Below are 18,156 nucleotides of genomic sequence, written 5' to 3' on the forward strand. Positions count from 1 at the left end.
TGTGTACACCTGTACACATAAGGAAATTGTCTACTGTGACTACTCAGTATGCAATTTTAAAATGGTCATATCTTTATTTTTTCAAACCAGAAGCAATGAGAACTATATCCACCATATGTGGATCCTGTGGTTATACTAACTGCACTGTTGAGTCAAAAGTTAAACTGTTTTTGCTATATCCTTTTTCAAACATGTGTTTATTACAATGGGAAACGTGTATTCCTCCCCGCCCCCTCTGTCCCCCCATAACTTAAAATATGTTTGAAGGGTATTAGCTGAAATATTCAAACAAATTCACTTTCAGGTGGAGAACAAACATGAAACATTTCAGCCCAAAAGGTAAGTATCTTGGAAAGTTATGAGCTTGCAAAAACAGGAGGTTATAATAAAAACTATTTTGCAACATTAACTGTGTTGGGGCTAGAAAGTGCTGAGTGAAGAAATGTTAAAAATTTTCTTTCATTTATGACGTAATGGGCAAGTTCGTTGGATTCCATTGTTACTTTAAAAGTGACTTTCTCATTGTACCTAGAGTGACCTTTATTACATAAACAGTGGGGGGTGGGAGGGCGAAATAACATGGGGAAATAGTTTTACTTTGTGTAATGAGCCATCCACTCCCAGTCTTTATTCAAGCCTAAGTTAATTGTATCCAGTTTGCAAATTAATTCCAATTCAGCAGTCTCTCATTGGAGTCTGTTTTTGAAGTTTTTTTGTTGAAGAATAGCCATTCTTAGGTCTGTAATCGAGTGACCAGAGAGATTGAAGTGTTCTCCAACTGGTTTTTGAATGTTATAATTCTTGACATCTGATTTGTGTCTGTTTATTCTTTTACGTAGAGACTGTCCAGTTTGACCAATGTACATGGCAGAGGGGCATTGCTGGCACATGATGGCATATATCACATTGGTAGATGCACAGGTGAATGAGCCTCTGATAGTGTGGCTGATGTGATTAGGCTCTATGATGGTGTCCCCTGAATAGATATGTGGACAGAGTTGGCAATGGGCTTTGTTGCAAGGATAGGTTCCTGGGTTAGTGGTTCTGTTGTGTGGTGTGTGGTTGCTGGTGAGTATTTTCTTCAGGTTGGGGGGCTGTCTGTAAGCAAGGACTGACCTGTCTCCCAAGATCTGTGAGAGTGATGAGTCGTCCTTCAGGATAGGTTGTAGATCCTTGATGATGCGTTGGAGAGGTTTTAGTTGGGGGCTGAAGGTGATGGCTTGTGGCGTTCTGTTATTTTCTTTGTTGGGTCTGTCCTGTAGTAGGTGACTTCTGGGTACTCTTCTGGCTCTGTCAATCTGTTCCTCAAACGTTCTTGTCAACTGCTGGAAATGGCCCACCTTGATCATCACCACTAAAGGTTTTCTTCCTCCCTTCCCCCCCCCCCGCTGGTAATAGCTCATCTTAAGTGATCACTCTCCTTACAGTGTGTATGTTAAAACCCATTGTTTCATGTTCTCTGTGTGTGTATATAAATCTTCCCACTGTATTTTCCACTGAATGCATGCGATGAAGTGAGCTGTAGCTCACGAAAGCTTATGCTCAAATAAATTTGTTAGTCTCTAAGGTGCCACAAGTACTTCTTTTCTTTTTGCGAATAAAGACTAACATGGCTGCTACTCTGAAACCTTTATTACATAATTAGTTAATTAATTAAAGTTTCTAAAGTACAGGATTATTTGTATGAATGTCTCAGCTCAGCCCATTAATATTCTCTCTCTCTAATACCAGTGAAACATCTTTCTTTTCTTGTACAACTCATCTATTGTAGGCATTGGCATTTAGATGTAGGAAAAAGGCAAGTATACATTTCTGAGCTGTTTCTTCCTGGGCATGATTTTAGTTTGAGATGAAATATATCAGATGTTAATATAATCAGTTAGTGGAATATAGAAATAAAAATTTGGATTAATGAGACATGGCTTGAATCTCTCCCACTCCGTGGAGGTCTGTGTACAGATGGATTTTGTTTTCTAACAAAGGTGATGTGATGACTGTAGGTGCATATATGGGCTTTATTTTAATGAGTGTTTTTAGGTTTCTCTTCCCAGAGAGTTCTCAGGGAGATCCTGTAGTTGTACTGCACTGATGTGTAAAAATTGTTGAACAGCACACTTCTCTTGTTTGGGAACACGTAATGATGAGCTCACAGGTGGTCTACAGTAGATTGAAATCATTCTAATTTTAAGTCAAGCACCAATTAATTCTGCAGTTTAGGATTGGGTAAAGTGAAGACTAATCAGGTAGCAATTTTAAAGTCATGTTCAAAACTGCTTCCTTATTCCAGTGAACCACTGACTTTTTTTAAAGTAAGACTAGTCTCTTAGATATGAAACATAACTTCTGTATGACAATATAAGTTTGGCTAACTGCATCTATTACTGTAATAGGTAAACAGCCTTTTTACCCCAAATCACTGCTGAGGTTAAATTCCTTTAGGAGTAATGTTTAAATTCAGATCAGGAATGGCAGCTTCTGGAATTAATTAATGTTTGTGCTGGCTTGGGTGTCTCTAGTGCTCTGATTACAGATTTGATGCAAAGCTTTTATAAAGAAAATGCCTTATTAATGTACTACTTCTAGAAGGGAAAAATCCTCAGCACACATCCTCTCTCCCATTCAGCAGATCACAACACGAGGTCCATGTCACAGTCATTTAAAAATTAGATTGGACCAAGCAACCTACTGGTAATTAAATAATATCTGTGGAAACCATAAATCCTGCTGAAGATCCACATGTGAAGTAGTAATTTTCTGTAAAAGAATTCATAAATAGAAAACAAAAGAAGAATCTGGTTTAAAATAAAGGCATGAGATTCTTGTCAAAGCTGTTACATGGAACAAAATGCTGTTTTTAATTTTTTTTAAAAACCCTCCTCTACAAAATACCAAATCAAATTAATTTTGTTAAAATTAAAAGAACTTGATAGAATGTATATGTTTTGTTCCCCAGTGTATTATCCAGATGTCTTTCAAAAAATGTTCTATATTAGAAAAAAAAGGCAAAGACTGATCAACACCCTGATAAACATTTCCTTAAATCAACATAGTAACTTCAGCCAGTAAAAATGTCTTTAAACCATATTATTTCGTCTACATCCATTTATATTTAACACTGATGTAGAAGTGTTTTATAAAATGATGGCAGGAAAGGGCTACTTTCAAGTCTCATTGATATAGCTGATGACAAGGAATGATAGAAGTTCTGTCAGGAATAAGCACTACTGGAGAAGCCTGAGAGGAGCAGCTTAAACTTCAGTGAGCTATCAATATATAACCTCTAACGGTCAAAAGAATCCAGAGTGTTTGAAAGGTATATAAGGTACGTCAAGAGAAACTTGAAGAGGCTACACACTGTAAAGTCTTTCTTTAGGTGAGTTGCTGTTCAGATTGTGTAGCTGCTGTTGTTTTCTCACAATATATTTTACAAGGCTATGTTCTGATAATAGTATAAAGGCCAAAAATGGCCTGCACAACTACCCTTATCCCATCATCTCGATACTTAAGAACTGTATAGGGAAACTGAGGCACCACACAGTATTCAGAGAAAACATTAAGAACATTCCCACTTTGTCACAACAACTACTTATGAAAAAACACTGCCAAGTGTAGTGATTGTAGGTACAGATGTACTGTGCATAATGTATTCATATACACATATCTCACCTGGTAATACTTATTCTGTTTACCACACCTGTTTTGATTTGATTAGCCTTTTAAATAAGAATGTTTTAACTCTACTGTCAGGATATCTTGAAGGTTCATGGATCTTTACTCATGAATAGGGCTGCAAAAATCAATAAAGACACTTCCTATCTGCAGTGCATATCTGGTTGTGGGCAAGAAGCACTGCTCAAAAACATAGACAGTATTCAATTAGCAATTAGCCCCATAGTTACACCTATAAATGTGCACTGTTGATTCAAGATGCCTTGTTCCAGCTGCCATACACAAGACTGGCTCCATAGTTATTATCTAATATGAATTTACATGTAACATTATCCTCCTAACTGAACTAACATGATCTGAAACACATTTATGTTTGTATTAGATGTCCAAGGTCACAGGAGATAATTTGAATGAATGTTCCACTGTGTATTATCCCAGATAACATTTTCCAGAAATGTCACATATTACAGGAAGGCCAAAGGCTGATCAACATCCTTGACACGATCTATTTCTTTTCTTGTTTGGTTTTTCCAAAATGTTCCGTTCTTGCTGTATTGAGGCTACAACTTAGTCTCTCCACCTTTCTCCCCCACAAATGGTGGAAAAACAGTAAATAACATACCAATGCTTATGTAATGAAGAAAGAAACAAACATTTTGCCCTTGAGTGCTGGGAAGGTGGGGGGAAAAAGCATATGTTGTATAACTTATATTGGTAGATGTAAAACTGTAATAGAAAATTAAAATAAATAAATTATAAATAATATAAATAAAGGATAGGCTTTTTAAAGGGTTCAACATTGGTCTAAACATGCTGACATTGAAATGTATCATAAAACTAACACTTTAAAGGGAGCAGAGTTAGGTCAATGCTGAGTGCTTTTGAAAATCCCACCAAAGTTGGTTTTTTTTTTCTTTTGTTTTGTTTTTTTAAAGGCCAAAAGAAGGGTTTAATTTTTTACTGAACTTCCAAGTTCTCTTCAGGCTGGGAGGTGCTTATTGGGCTGCAGTCACACAGACTATGATACAACAGACTATGATGTGGAGCGTGTGTGTGTGTGTGTGAGAGAGAGAGAGAATGGCAGCTGCCTGCGCACATGTGTGAGAGAAAATGGCAGCTGCCTATGCTACTTAATTCTGCTGCATCTGTGGGCTGTGTCAGGGAAGTACAGCCTTAATCTTTCCCAGGGGCTCTGTAGGACCCGACCAGCAGAGGCTACAGTGAGAATGCAATGAATAGTTCCTCCCCTGGCCACAGTCCCCCTTTGAACTATAACCCAGCTCCTCAAATGTATTTAAGTGCCTAACTCCCCTTGTCAAAGTTAGGCATCTAAATATTAGCTATTATCTGTCTGCAGGTCCTCCACAGCTTTGTTTCCTAGAAGTGTGCGCCATCTTTAGCTAGCACAAACCCTGGAGTGAACCCTGTCCTTATCTCTTGAAATTTGAGTATGCCACTGGGCAGAAAGTGAGTATAGTTTTCCTGCAAATAATCTGAAATACATGAAAGGAGGACTATAGCAGCCTCAAACATCCAGATTTTTGTTAGTGCTATAAAGTCCTCCAGTGTGAGTTCCAGATCAAATGGAACCCTTTTTTTGGAACCCTTTTTTCATTAGCAGATATATGTGTGAAAGTGAATTTTTCTTTCCATCCAGTCCTTCTGTGTCCAAAGATGCTACTGTTTCACGTATTTCATGTGCAGTAAGAGGACGGTTATAGTTTATCCACAAAATTATCATAGTGGGCCATCCACAGCAAGTTTGTATAATTGTAGGAATTTGGTTCTATGTAATGTTTCAGAAATATTTGAAAAGATGTGTTAAAACATACCAAATATGTTTGTGGTCTATCCTATACATTTCTCCGAGTACATGCATATTAATTGTTTATTCCCCCTCACTTCCCACAACCCCCCCTCCAAAAACATTATTCACCTTGGAAAGCATAGTAAGCAAATTCTGTAAGTCAACACAAAGGGAGCTGTCAGATATGCTAATGAAGTTATGTTTGAAGAACTAAGGGGAAATTTGACTAAAATTACGGTGACCTAGTGGGTTGGAGTATTGAAATGGGACTCAAAAGCCCTGGGCTCTATTGCCAGCACTGCAATAGACCTACGGGTGACTGTGGGCAAGTCACTTCCCCTCTCTGTGCTTCAGTTTCCTCCTTTGTAAAATAGAGATAACGATTCCTACCTCCTTTGTAAAGCACTTTGAGATCTCCTGATGAAAAGTGATGGGAAATAGCTAAGGATTATTATTATATGCTAGAAATTTTGTAAGAGTCCTATAAACAAAAACTTTCAGGAAATGGCTGCCAGATACTCTGGCTGAACTGCTTGTATCATTTGATCATTCAAATTTGTGGGGCTTTTTCATTCCAGTTATCTCTTTTGAAGAAATAACACTATGTTTTTTGTTAACTATATATGACAAAATATTTTTGTGTATTTTGATCTCTCTGATATAGCTTTAAAATTGCTTGGTTTTCATAAAACATGGTTGGGGAAAGTCTTTTTCTCCTAGGACTTTCCTATGTGAAAATCCAAGGCCATCTCTCTCTTTTCCTTGATGAAAGTGTTTTCAAACGTTATCATCATTGTATAGAAATACTGGTTCACCTTCACTTATTGAAGTATGTCCTGCTGAAAAGGTCCATGCTGAAGCAGGCATCAGGAATATTTCCTGAATGAAGAAGAGCTGATTAATGAATAGGAAAAAAATTCTTTTTTTCAGGCTGAAACATATACACAAGCACATTACATTCATCAGTTTTTTGTTGTTTATATAGCATGATGGGCATTGGGAAACTGGCTGGCTGGTAATAGCAATAGGTTATATACCCTATTTATAAAAACAGCTTATTTACATTCTGTATCCCTTACCCCCTACCTGCTGTCTGTATGTCTTTAGGCTTTAAGCACCCCAGAACAAGTACTGTGTCATCTTTTTTGTTTGTGAAGCATCTAGCATATTGCAGGCACTACCAGAAATAAATAAATAAAATAGGAGTAATAAATGTGTATAGATAAGCTACAAGACAAGATCACTGGCCCCAAAGAGCGTACAGTCAAAACGTGACGATTATTCTCTAATCAAGTAGAGAAAATGCTGAGTCCCCCCGCCAGCAACTTTCATAATAGCTTAGGTTGTTATCTCTTTCCTAGTTCCAAACACGAAGCATTATGGGAGTTTTGCATAAAGATCAAGGGGTACAACAGGGCCCTTAGCAAACCCAAATATGAAGCTCTGGGTCAAAGTCTCTTCTGTAATACCCATGTAACCGACTTCTGTGAGTCAATGGGGACTGCTTGGGTGCAGAATCTGATCATCAAAGTTCACATTTATATTGGAAGTTAAGGTGAAAGAGTTCTTTCTCTGGTATACTGTATATCAAATTAACTTTGCATGTCTGTTGTGTCTTTCAGTTTGTGTTCTGTGAATTATTGCCTTCATGTTTAAACTGTTAAAGTCTGCTGTATTACTAAGCAGTTATCACTGTAGCTTTGCTTTGCATTAGCAAAAAGAGAAAAAAAACCCTCCTAACTGAGGACTGTCAGGGATTACTGTGTGTGTGTTGTGACAAACCAAACAGCCTCCAGGGTGCTTATCTCCACTGCTGCTCACTTCATGTTTTATCCATTAAATGAATGTGATGAAGATATTTTTTTCTTGTTTCTTGACATTACTTTTTCTACACTGGAACAATTTAACATGCAGTAGTCTCAGCTCTAGTTTTACTGAAGCAGAAATGTCATCTAAATTGTCATTGATGAAATAATTTTCTATTGAATTGTGGAAGTCTATTAAAGATGAACTGCCTCGTTAATTGTGTGCATTTTGAATACAACGACTTGGGTTAAGCAGGTTTTAAATTTGGCAAGATTGTCATTTGCAGGAGCTTTTTAACACTGCAGGGTGTGTGTGTGTTTTCATGGAAAATATTTTTAAAATATATTTCATTGCAGTTATATTAAATAAGTATAGAGAGGATAACAATCAGTATAGCTCATTGCTACTAAGAAAGATTCATAGCTATTTTAAAAGAGAGTATTCAAAGAGAGAAGTTATTCAAAGAAACTAATTTTTATAAATTTATTAAGTTTAAACAGGAGAAAAGATAAGTTTCAGTTACCGACCCCCTCAAAAAAACCTTCCACTTTCTTCTTTATTGCTTTAGCCTGTTCCTATTTGCATTTTTAAAACATCTCACTAGCTCTCTGTGGAATTCCTTCAGAGCCTTGAGATGGTTTTATACAGCTGAAAATGATATTTGTGTCACAATTATTTATGAAAAGCATAAAAACTGTTACTGAGATGGCAGAGACTTTCTGATTGTTGGGTTTTCCCATAACATTAATTACAATAATGCATGTAGCCTGGCACGTTAATCTTTGAGATGCATCTTCTGTTTGTTGTGACCGGATGAGAGGGCATGCATGCCAGGGCTGCCAGATAGGATTTGTATTAGCAGGAAAATTCTGGTTTTGAGAGGGCTATCAAAATGCACCATTGCTTGCCTCCTTCTACACTGTGCAGACTGCTCTCTTTTTCAAAGGTTGACTCATCTCCTCTGCATGTGATGCAGAAAACACATCAGAGACAACAAGAACTTCCTAGATCCTGAGAGAGATTTCCCCTGAAAATGTTAATGTGCAGTCTTTATCTTCAGCAAATCTTGCAGCCAGTGTTTTCCAAGCCTTGCTTTATATGAAGGGTTCCCTAACCTAACATGACCCATAAGTTCCTGTAAAACTTCAAACCCTCTTTGGTAGGGTGCTGCTTTGCAAACACTGTCCTGTGGTTGACAGAGCAATTGTATTTTTCTCTAAGAAGAAAAATATTATTATTCCTAATAATCATAAAGCCTTGCATTTTTCTAATTTTGCAATATAACAGACTATTTTATTGTCCATACTTAAATCCAGTTTTACACATAACTAATTGGTGAATGGGTGTAATAAAAGAGCGAAGAGCATATGGTAACTGGACATTCAGGAAGGAAAGAACTTTCGCTTAATCTGAGACTTGTTCAGTGAATTAACCACTATAAGACATTCACTGTCATTCCAGAATTGAATGCAGGATTTTAATAACAATAGTTCTTTACTCAAAACTTTATATATGTCTTAAAATGGAAACCAAAATAAATTTGAAAATACAAATTACTATATTGTTTTGGATATACTTGAATATTCACCAATGAGTAGATGTTATCCATAGGTAAAGTTAATTTTGGTTTGATTTTATAATTTAATCCCAGATTCTGCAAACACTTAAATAGGTGCATAACTTTATTCACAAGAGTAGTCCTGTTATGGGACTAAGTTTATATATTTATGTTGTCTTTGTCAAAGCATGATATGGCTGTGACACTACACCCCATATTTTTCATAGTTTTATGATTATGATATAATTATGGTGCTTTTTGTACAAGATGGGTCATGTGAGTTGTCATTAGAGAAGTTACGATTTGCTGGATATGATTATCCTATTAGTATGCATGTATCCTTTTTGGATCTGAAGTTATTAATATTAACTATGTATCTATTTCAAATGTGGTTACACCTGGGTGACATCCACTAGACAAAATGCTTCTAGTCTAGACAGCTGTTTGGGAAGGGCCTATTCAAGGTAATGGGCTGTTAGGGGAAACAATAGGCTGTAGGAGAAGCTTCTCTCCCATCTGGTGAGCTTTCCTGAGAACACTCCAGACAGCCTGTAAGTAATGGCGGCTATGACTCAGCAGGACATGCAAGAGCATGTGACCAGACCACATGACACTGGTCTCCATTTTGGGTACCTGTATTTTTCCACAAACTGGGCTGGGAACTGTTTCATTTTTGGAACAAAGGATTCCTGCCATATGGTAAAGCTATTTAAGGTGGGGTATGATATCATAGAGGGGCCTCACTCCCCAGACATGGACAGTCCTGAAAACATTTGAGAAACAAAGACTGAACTGTGGGAAGTGCTGGTCCCAGGCTAAAAAGATTTCTATCCTATGTATGGAAATCTGGTGAACTGCTTGTATCTTCAGCCAGGGTGAGAGATTGCTAATTCATTTCCAATCTATCTAGTATTTTAGACTTAGTTTGCAATTTTGTTTATTTGCTAGGTAATCTGCTTTGATCTGTGTGCTATCACTTTTAATCACTTAAAATCTATCATTTGTAGTTAATAAACTTGTTTTTTGCTTTATCTAAACTAGTGTGCCTTTGACTGAAGTGTCTGGGGAATATCTCAGCTTGGTTTAACATACACATGTTGCATATTCCTCTCCACATTGAGGGAGGGGCAAACTATTTATTAAGTTACATTGTACAGATCTTTGAGCAGTGCAAGACGGTATAATTTTGGGTTTATACTCCAGTGGTGGGTGCCTGCCTAGAGAGCTGGGAGTTATCTTGGCTGTAGCCTCTCTATTGTTGTTTCACGCAATGGCTGGTCAGCCTGCATGCAACTACAGCTGGGTGTGTCCCTGCCTGTGCAAATGCTGGTGAAAGTGTAGTACTGGGTGTGGTCTACAGTTTGTCACAGCAGCACAGTCACAAGAACCTGGAACCTGTCACAATGGCAGTGTATAATTTATTTATTTATTATTTGGAGGGGATCCTGGGCCACGCGCTGCCACTCCCCTACACCATCACCACCAGCAGAGGTCCCGGGATGCTCCCCCCAGAGCACCCACAGTGCCCCGGACTGGTCCCCCCAGGAGCACCCATGGTGCTCCCCGGGCCACCCTGAACACCTGCGGTGTCCCCCGGACTTCCATGACCTCAGCACCCACGGCACCCCCAAGCCACCCCCTCTCCCAGATTTATTCAGGGTTATATAGTACAAGTCATGGACTGGTCACAGGCCGTGAATTTTTGTTTACGTCTGTGATCTGTCCATGACTTTTACTAAAAATACACGTGACTAAAACGTAGCCTTAATCATAAGGCACCCAAGGATACAGGGCGTGGATGCCACATCTGCTTATTAGTCTGGTATGTCACAGACACTTCAATTTAAAAACACTGGATTAGATAAAACAATAAAACAAGTTTATTAACTACAAAGAGATTTTAAGGTGAGTACAAGTAGTGAGGCATAAAAGTCAGAAAAGGTTACAAGAAAAATAAAGCGAAAACACAACTAGTGCTGAACTTAACAAATTATTGTTAAATTCAAAGCAAAGCATTCTCACCACATGCTTTCAGCAGTCTTACTGACCAAACTTTTTAGGTCAGAACCCCTTCTCCCAGAGTCCAGCAAAGCTTCCTTTATCCCTTCAGGTGCTGTGAATCAATGGGCAGAGCAAGAGAGGGGTCCCTTGAAATGTTTGTCCCTTCTTTTTATAGTTCTTAAAAAACACTTTCAGCGGAGTACCAGGAGACAAAAAGTCTATGTAGAAGGATTTTCCCTGCTTCTTTTTTCTCACCTGTTTGATCTTCCTTTGTTTCCCTTTCTGCTTGATGACTCTATTTACTGCTTAAATGCAAATTAAGCAGAGCACCCATTCCTTTGTTTAAGACAGACCTCAGGAACACGTGTTAATAACACCAGACAGTGGAATCTTATAGTTTCACTTACAATGTTGCCACATATATTTTACCAGGACAATAATGAGCAACAAATTTTGAGTTTTCAAATGATACCTCACCAGGCATATTCTGTACAAAAATTATTACAGTAGTATGTAAGGTATGAACACGGGCATATTCTGTCACACATGGTCAAAATGACAGGATAGGAAAATGATCTTTGTAGTAGCATTCTGAATGGATATCAGTGGGCAGCTGTTTCGGTGGATAAAAAAGGCTGTTTTTTTGGAGATGTTATGAAGAAAGAATCAGTAATATTTAGATACAACCTGTATGTGAGGACCTAGAAGAAGCTCTGAGTCAAAGGTGACATGCTGGTTATGGCCCTGAGTGACAGGCAGGATGGTGGTGTTGTCCACAGTGATCAAGACAGAAGATAGCAGGGAAAGGTTAGGGGAGGAAGATTAGGAGCTGTGTTTTAGCCCTGTTGAGTTTCAGCTGATGGCTAGACATTCACGAGGAGATGTCAGAGAGACAGGCTGACATTTTAGATTGGGCAGAAGGAATAGAGAGGTACTTCTGTGAGTTGTCAGCGTAGAGATGATGAGTGAATTTGTGAGTTGTAAATGAGATTACCCAAAGACAAAGTGTAGAGGGAGATGAGAAGGGGACAAAGGATAGAGCCTTGTAGAATCCCTGCAGAAAGTTGGAGGACAGATGAGGAGGATTCTCCAAAGGAGCAATTACAGAAGTAGGAGAAGAACCAGTAGAACTCAGAGTCACAGGCAGACGTCCCTTGGGTACAGCGAATCGGGGCGACTGCTCCGGGCCCCGTGCTCTGTGGGGCCCCGCAGGACAGTGCAATTGGCTGGCGCGGTCATTTCTGGAAGTGGCAGGTCGGTCCCGGAAGTGACAGATTCGTCATGTCTGCCCTGGGTCCCGCACCCCCCTAGGGATGGCCCTGGTCACAGAAGCCAAGACAGGACAAGATTTCAAGAAGAATTGGCTGATTGTGTTGAAGGCAGATTGACAGATCTAGGAGTATGAGAATAGAATACTGGTTTAACATTAGCCAGGAAGAGGTCATTAGAGAGTTTAGTGAGAGCAATTTCAGTGGAATGTAAGGGGCAAAAGCCAGATTGGAGGTCTAGGATAGAACTGGAGGAGAACTCCTCCAGACAGTGCTTGTGAACAGCACATTCAATGAGCTTAGAGATAAGGGAGAAGGGAGATGGTGTGATAGTTGAATCAAAACTATTGTTTAAGTGGTCTGAATAGTTTATAAGTTCAATACCTACATTACTCAATAACTGGTGTTGTCATAGGCAGTACAGGTAGCAGTGCTCGTAAGGATGCTTGTCTGACACTCCCTTTATAAGACCTTGTTTTCAGTTGCTTGAACTGTTGCCAGTCTTACACCATTCTGGCTGAAATTTTCCATGCTGAGTGTCCACCTCAGGCTGACTTCCCCTCCTTAGGCAACCTTACTTGGGTGCTTGACTTTGCAACCTTAATGTTCACTTTTAAAGTCGATTTTTTAATGTAATTTATATTTATAATGTCCTCTTGTTATTTTAAAACTTGCTTTTAAAATTATTTTAATTTCAAAAGAGATTATTCTAGACTGAGAGGGAATTTAAGATTAGTACCACCAACAGGAGCAAGTAGGTCTGGTCAAAAATTGTCTATTAACCTAATTTTACATCAAAAAAAGTTTTTTCTTCTAAAACAATTTTTTTGTGTGGAAAGTATCATTTTTCTTAAATTCTTTTTTCTTTATCAACAGATCCCAAACCCCCAAACTCCCTCCCCTGTTTTTGACCAAAAATTATCAAGTTTGGTATTCTAGACAGTCCACATTTTCTGTGGGAATTGCCTCTCCCCCCAGTTCTGGGGGAACTCCTCCCAGAACAGTTCCACTAGTTCTAGTAGAATAAAGAGACTTTAAAAACCTGCTTGGAGTCCTGACAAAATATTGTATACATTCCCTTACCCAGCCCCCATAAACTGAACTGCTTTCACTGTTACTGGACCAAGTTGTATAGAAAACAAATAAAATCTCACAAGCTACACCCCAAAAGTCCAACACTTTTTATTTGTTCTTACCAGCAAACATACCATTTATCATAATTTTTAAGGGTGGTAGCCAAGGACTGCAGCAGGCAAGAAAAGTGAATTTCTCTCTCCTGTAAATATAGTCATTCCAGGTAGGCACTGAGCAACACTGGCTGGGTACTGTGTTGAAGCTTGCACTGTTGCAGACCATGCTGTACCACTTTGCCAGTTTAACAGTTTGCATGTACATAGGGAGCTCAGTCCTGCAACATGATCAGTACTTTGACCCTAATTCAGTAAAACACTTACATCAGGGGTTCTCAAACTGGGGGTCGGGACCCGTCAGGAGTCACGAGATTATTACATGGGGGGTCACGAGCTGTCAGCCTCCACCCCAAACCCGGCTTTGCCTCCAGCGTTTATAATGGTGTTAAATATATTTTAAAAGTGTTTAATTGATAAGGAGGGGTTGCATTCAAAAGCTTGCTATGTGAAAGGGGTCACCAGTATAAAAGTTTGAGAACCACTGACTTTAACCATAATCTTAACTTTAAGCACATGCTTAAGTCCCATTAACTTCAATAGGATTTCACATGCTTAAAGTTAAACATATGCCTAAATTCTTCACTAGGTTAAGGCCAGAGCGCTCAACACATTGCAGCATTGAGCCCTAAATTCCCTAAAAAATAAAACAAAGCTCATTGTTGCCATTTAAATGGTTGTAGGCTATATACCAAGTGATGTTTATACTACTGTTAGAAGTGGCATTTCAGTCTTTGGAGAATCAAAAAGACAGTAGCTTCAAATACTATGGTGTTTATATTCACAACCAAAATTTCTTTTTGAAGTAAAAAATGAAAGTGAGTGGATTGTTGATCAATGTGATTTGCCACAGCAGCCTTAATGTAATTTTGTCAAAGTGGATCTTTTCTTCAAAACTGTTATCCCATGAAGAATGGAACAGGTTTGCAAGCCTTGCTGTTGTTCTGTTGTATTCCCCTGGGTATGCATGCAGCAAAGAAACAGATTTAGATAAAGCTGCTCTTGCTCTTCTCTACCTCTTCTGCTGTCTATAATTATTTCATTAGGGCCCCATAAGAGGTGTTAGAACTCCTCTCCATGGAAGAAGAGAAGGTGGGGTTTTCTCTCACGAGCATCTTTTCTCCCTGGTTAGGAGTAGAATCAAGAACAAGAATTTCTTTTCTGTGCCATTTGTTTTTAATTTTTTCCAAAGAATTCCACATTATGTCCTCTTCTTGTATGAGAACCAGAATGAAACTTCTCAGTGTAATTAGAATATAAGAAGACTGAAGAGCAGGTCGGGGGGGGGGGAGAGATGGTGCAAATAATGCATTTTGGCAATATGCAAAAGAAATGTTCAGGGCATCAGGAGGTCAACATGAGGTGAATGAACAGAGATTCTAAGGGTGATCCAGAGTACTCCAGAATGTCTCCAATATCAGCAATAATTAGTCCTCATACCCTATTATTACACTCACTGTTACCCCTTAGTATTTTTGTACCCTTCCAGTTGCCTCCTCCCCTGTAGCATTGTCCCTGACTTCCTAACCAGTTGTGCAAAGAGCCAAAGTCTGTAGATCTGCTTGAGTGACATTTTTCTGGAATGTAACCACAGAAAGCAAGCTGATACCAAGGTGAAGTTCCTGCCCTCTGCCCAAAAAGCAATACGTGTTTTTTTGTTCCTAACTCCCTCACTCACTGTTTTTGCTCCAAATTCTCTTCTCTATTATCTGAGACAAGCTACTTTATCTCCTCTGCACCCTGCAACTCTTTTGGCTGTACACAAATTTACTATAAATTAGTATATTTATTATATATACTATATTTGCGATATATATATATGTTTATTTTAATCTATAATTATATATAGTTTAATTTACCTTAAAAGAAAAAACACAGTGGGCCAGATCCTGAACTGTTAAAAATCAGCATAGCTTTTATAAAGTCAATGGAGGTAAGCTCTTTTACAGTCTGGTATGAATTGTGTGGTCACTGCTGTACATGTAGAGATACAGCATTGTCAATGTACCTATTGATTTTGTTTGTAAACAATCTTACAAGTTGTGTGACACTGTGCAGTAACAGGTAATTAGTCACCTTCAGAACTGATGAGCACCAGCCAGCTTATGCTATGAACTAATAAAGATAAATTATGTTCCAAATAATAGAATTTTATTTTGTAACACGGTCAGTGAAAAACAAAACAAAAATAAAACAAAAAATGGGGAAAGCAAATGCATTAAAATTGAATAAAACTTAATAAATTAAGAGAACAGAACTTACGAAGGGGAAAGAACATTCATGTCCATTTCAGGTACACATACACCAACCATGGCTTTCACAGGTCAGAGTGTGTGTAAGCAAGGGAATGATTCCACTATTGTGAGGAACTTTCTTCGCTTCTACCCCAGAGGAATTGGCTAGCGAAAGGATCCGAGTCCTCACTCCCACTCCCTTTACCCAGAGACCTGCCTGACCTTGAGGACTCCCCTTCTGCTCTCCTATGTGGCAGCGTCCTCATAACCCAGGAGTCATAGATTCATAGATACTAAGGTCAGAAGGGACCATTCTGATCATCTAGTCTGACCTCCTGCACAGTGCAGGCCACAGAATCTCACCCACCCACTCCTATGAAAAACCTCACCCATGTCTGAGCTATTGAAGTCCTTAAATCATGATTTAAAGACTTCAAGGAGCAGAGAAGCCTCCCTCAAGTCAACCATGCCCCATGCTACAGAGGAAGGCGAAAAACCTCCAGGGCCTCTCCAATCTGCCCTGGAGGAAAATTCCTTCCCGACCCCAAATATGGCGATCAGCTAAACCCTGAGCATATGGGCAAGATTCACCAGCCAGATACTACAGAAAATTCTTTCCTGGGTAACTCAGATCCCATCCATCTAATATCCCATCTCAGGGGATTTGGCCTATTTACCCTGAATATTTAAAGATCAATTACTTACCAAAATCCCATTATCCCATCATACCATCTCCTCCATAAACTTATCAAGTAGAATCTTAAAACCAGATAGATCTTTTGCCCCCACTGCTTCCCTTGGAAGGCTATTCCAAAACTTCACTCCTCTGATGGTTAAAAACCTTCGTCTGATTTCAAGTCTAAACTTCCTGGTGGCCAGTTTATACCCGTTTGTTCTTGTGTCCACATTGGTGCTGAGCTGAAATAATTCCTCTCCCTCTCCTGTATTTATCCCTCTGATATATTTAGAGAGAGCAATCAGATCTCCCCTCAACCTTCTTTTAGTTAGGCTAAACAAGCCAAGCTCCTTAAGTCTCCTTTCATAAGACAAGTTTTCCATTCCTCGGATCATCCTAGTAGCCCTTCTCTGTACCTGCTCCAGTTTGAATTCATCCTTTTTAAACATGGGAGACCAGAACTGCACACAGTATTCTAGGTGAGGTCTCACCAGTGCCTTGTATAACGGTACTAAAACCTCCTTATCCCTACTAGAAATGCCTCTCCTGATGCATCCCAAAACCGCATTAGCTTTTTTCACAGCCATATCACATTGGCAGCTCATAGTCATCCTATGATCAACCAATACTCCAAGGTCCTTCTCCTCTTCCGTTACTTCTAATTGATGCATCCCCAATTTATAACTAAAATTCTTGTTATTAATCCCTAAATGCATAACCTTACACTTCTCACTATTAAATTTCATCCTATTACTATTACTCCAGTTTACAAGGTCATCCAGATCCTCCTGTATAATATCCCGATCCTTCTCCAAATTGGCAATACCTCCCAGCTTTGTATCGTCTGCAAACTTTATTAGCACACTCCCACTTTTTGTGCCAAGGTCAGTAATAAAAAGATTAAATAAGATTGGTCCCAAAAACGATCCCTGAGGAACTCCACTGGTAACCTCCCTCCAACCTGACAGTTCGCCTTTCAGTAGGATCCGTTGCAGTCTCCCCTTTAACCAATTCCTTATCCACCTTTTGATGTTCATATTGATCCCCATCTTCTCCAATTTAACTAATAATTCCCCATGTGGCACGGTATCAAATGCCTTACTGAAATCTAGGTAAATTAGATCCACTGCATTTCCTTTATCTAAAAAATCTGTTACCTTTTCAAAAAAGGAGATTAGGTTGGTTTGGCACAATCTACCTTTTGTAAAACCATGTTGTATTTTGTCCCATTTAGCATTGACTTCAATGTCCTTAACTAATTTCTCCTTCAAAATTTTTTCCAGGACCTTGCATACTACAGATGTCAAACTAACTGGCCTGTAGTTACCCGGATCCCTTTTTTTTCCTTTCTTAAAAATAGGAACTATATTAGCAATTCTCCAATCATTCGGTACTACTCCTGAGTTTACAGATTCATTAAAAATTCTTGCTAATTGAAATTCTTGCAATTTCAGGTGCCAATTCCTTTAATATTCTTGGATGAAGATTATCTGGGCTCCCCGATTTAGTCCCATTAAGCTGTTTGAGTTTCGCTTCTACCTCAGATATGGTAATATCTACCTCTATATCCTCATTCCCATTTGTCATGCTACCATTATCCCTAAGATCCTCTTTAGCCTTATTAAAGACTGAGGCAAAGTATTTGTTTAGATATTGGGCCATGCCTAGATTATCTTTAAACTCCACTCCATCCTCAGTGTTAAGTGGCCCCACTTCTTCTTTCTTAGTTTTCTTCTTATTTATATGGCTATAGAACCTTTTACTATTGGTTTTAATTCCCTTTGCAAGGTCCAACTCTACTCAACTTTCAGCCCGTCTCACTTTATCCCTACATGTTCTGACCTCAATTAGGTAGCTTTCCTTGCTGATTCCTCCCATCTTCCACTCCCTGTATGCTTTCTGCTTCTTCTTAACCACCTCTCTAAGATGCTTGCTCATCCAGCTTGGTCT

The 18,156-nt window shown here is 38.9% G+C and overlaps 1 protein-coding gene across 1 annotated transcript in view; it reads left to right on the forward strand.

Moving 5' to 3' along the window:
- Positions 1 to 18,156, forward strand: part of AFF3 (AF4/FMR2 family member 3) — a 446,656-nt gene that overhangs the window by 113,089 nt on the left and 315,411 nt on the right.

The sequence above is a fragment of the Dermochelys coriacea genome, chromosome 1 (assembly GCF_009764565.3).
Source record: "Dermochelys coriacea isolate rDerCor1 chromosome 1, rDerCor1.pri.v4, whole genome shotgun sequence".
Taxonomy (NCBI): domain Eukaryota; kingdom Metazoa; phylum Chordata; order Testudines; family Dermochelyidae; genus Dermochelys; species Dermochelys coriacea.